Source organism: Gymnoscopelus braueri, assembly GCF_963280865.1.
Source record: "Gymnoscopelus braueri genome assembly, chromosome: 13".
NCBI classification, from domain to species: Eukaryota; Metazoa; Chordata; class Actinopteri; order Myctophiformes; family Myctophidae; genus Gymnoscopelus; species Gymnoscopelus braueri.
In genome coordinates this window covers 18688552-18691629 of record NC_137615.1, presented here as the reverse complement: position 1 = coordinate 18691629, position 3078 = coordinate 18688552, and positions in this window count along the sequence as shown.

The following is a 3078-nucleotide window of genomic DNA, read 5'->3' as shown; positions in this document are numbered from 1 at the left end:
CACCCAACGCCTGGCGAGCTTGTAGATCTGCTATTTTCACAATATTTATCTGTGGAACCGAGTCAAACAAAATGGGGGGGTCCCCAGTTCAAATATGGTTATTTTGGGGGGTCATGAACGTAGCGTTTGCATGGGAGGCGTTGTGAGCTTGTAGATCTGCTATTTTCAAATAGCTGATGTATATGTTAGAGTGCTCATGTGGCCCATAGTCGCTTGACTCGCTTCTTTTGGGCTGGTTTTCCTAGACCTGGTTGCTTGTTAGTTGTTTTTCCTCACAACACTGGCACTGATGATAACTAGACGGCAGCCGTCATAGAATCAAAATGACCCCGCTGGGAGTGGTGGTGGCGTTTGTGGTAGAGTGACCATGGGTTTGTATGAAGAGAGATAGCGCATATGCGGTAGAGTGAGCATCGGTTTATATGAAGAGAGAGAGCACATTTGCGGTAGAGTGAGCATGGGGTTGTACAAAGAGAGAGAGGCATTTGCGGTAGAGTGAGCGAGCATGGGTTTGTATAAAGAAAGAGCGCATTTCACACACAGATCATTCATATATTACCAAGATTTAATGAGAAATAAGGCTTCTTTAGAAAAATGACTGACGGGCTGGGCTGGGTCTAATTTGTCAATTATTAGTCGAGCCGGGCTGAAATATTTAGGGGATATGAAAGCTCTAGTTAGTAGTTTGAAGTGCTCATGTGGCCTTAGAGTTGCTTCTTTTTGTTTTCATAGACCTGCGGACTGCGGTTGCTTATTTCTCTCCAAGGCTGGCAACACGGCTCATGGTCCAACGCACAAAGCCATTGTAGTGTCTGTGTGCACTTGACGGGTGATTTTATAAACCAGCGGGTGCTTCTAGAATCCACTATCCCCCGTCCCCAAGCCGTACCCATGTGTGTCTGTAGAATTGCAATGTGGGGGATATAGCAACAACACGCCCACGGGCACACCTCCACGCGCAAATAACGGCGTCGGCATAATGGTGACGGGTAGAGCAGGTGCTAGAATAACCTATTGGGGCGGCGCAGGTCCATTATCCCGATTTAACGGGGAATTTTTGGCCTGAGAATGGGGCCCTTAGAGTCTGTGTCGTTGTGTAAACTGTCCCACCGTGGCCAGCCTGACGAGACGAGTGCAGAGCGCTCAAACCTGATTTATTCAGCGTTGCGTCGTGCCTGCAGGGGCTCTGCACAGCACTGCATAAGCAGTGGCGGAAAAAAGTACCCAAATGTTTTACTTAAGTAAAAGTATCAATAATGCAATGCAAAAATACTCTGTTACAAGTAAAAGTCCGGTATTAAAAGTATTGGCATCAAAATGTACCAAAAGTAAAAGTACTCATAATGCAGAATGTCCTATTTCACAAGTGTTCAAGATGTATAGCAATCTTAGCAGATCTACAAGCTCACAATGTGTCGCAAAGCGACGTGTTTCAAGGCATCGAGGCTTCATGGAGTGTGTAATTGATAGAAAATAAGTAACTTTTTTGAGTGAACTACTCCTTTAATGTCCGGAGGTAAAAACAAGAACTTTGCAATTGACTTCTGAAAACTCACTAATCATGCGGAGATAACTCATTCTTCAGTTTTAACAAAGGTATAGCAGCACACACAGTCGCGCACACACGCACACACACACCCCCGTCAGCTTCCTAGACTAATGGCCTAAGTAATTTTTTTTAGGAAAATGATATTTTTGCCTAAGTCAGCTCCTCATGACACTGGCCACCTCTGGTAAAATGGCCCAACTCCTAATAGAATAGGATCATGCTGTTCCCTCACCTTTTAGTATAATGGCCTATTTCCCCAGTGGACTTACATTACATTTACATTACAGTCATTTAGCAGACGCTTTTATCCAAAGCGACTTACAATAAGTAACTTAGTGTCACATCCTCTGCCTCTGCCTAGTCTGTGCCAACACACCCATTCGCCCAGTGCCCTGATGACTACTTGGTTTCACCTGTGTATTCTCCTCACCTGTTCCCATTCCCCATTCAGTGCTTAGTCTATATATAGACCCTGTGTTTGCCTGTTTGGTTGCTGTATTATCCGTTTGCCTTATGTGTCCGAATGACACTTCCCTTGTTGTAAGGTGAACCGAAGTTCTTCAGTAAAAGTATCATTACGTTTATTCCTCGTTTCCTGAGTCCTGTTATTCTGCATATTGGATCCTTACCTGGTTTTCAAGAGTCCTGACAGAATAATACAGCCTTCAAGATGGATCCAGCGGATTTTATTCAGCTACAAGGTGCTGTTGCCCTACAAGGACAGCTTTTGGGCCAGCACGAAAATCTTCTGACCCAGATGAACGATCGCCTCACTCAGCTGATTGTCGCCGTCCAGAACTTCACCGTCGCTCCCCCCGCTGCTGCTCCGCCTGGGGTCCTGGCACAGGCCGTGGCCGGGGGTCCCCAGGGACCAGTCGTCACACCCAGGGAGCCTCGTGTTCAACACCCGGAGAGGTATAGTGGAGGGGCCGATACCTGCCGTGGTTTCATATCACAGTGCACTTTGATTTTCACCCTCCAGCCATCTGTCTTCACCACTGACGGTGCCATGGTGGCATATATTATGACTTTGTTATCTGGCCGAGCGCTCGTCTGGGCTAATGCGCTGCTGGAGAAACAATCCCCCTTGTGTGCCGACTATGACCTTTTCATTGAGGAGATGAAGAGGATTTTCGATCACCCAGTGAGGGGGAGAGACGCGGCGACTCGTCTGCTGCATCTCCGACAAGGACGCAACAGTGTCGCTGACTACGCGATCGAGTTCCGCGTCTTGGCCGCGGAGAGTGAGTGGACGGAGGTGGCGTTAATTCCTACTTTTCTTCACGGGCTCTCGGATGAGGTCCAGGATGAGTTAGTTTCCCGTGAGTTTAGTGAGGGGTTGGATTCCCTTGTTACCTTGGCCATTCAAGTGGATAATCGCTTCCGCGAGCGCAGGAGACAGAGGCAGTGGAGCAGAGCGCCGGGTTCAGCCGAACGTTTCCGAGTGGGGCCGAGTGCTCCCGACTCCTCCCGAATGGTCCCGACGTCATCAACAGCTGCCGATTCCCTGTCTACAGAGGAGCCTATGC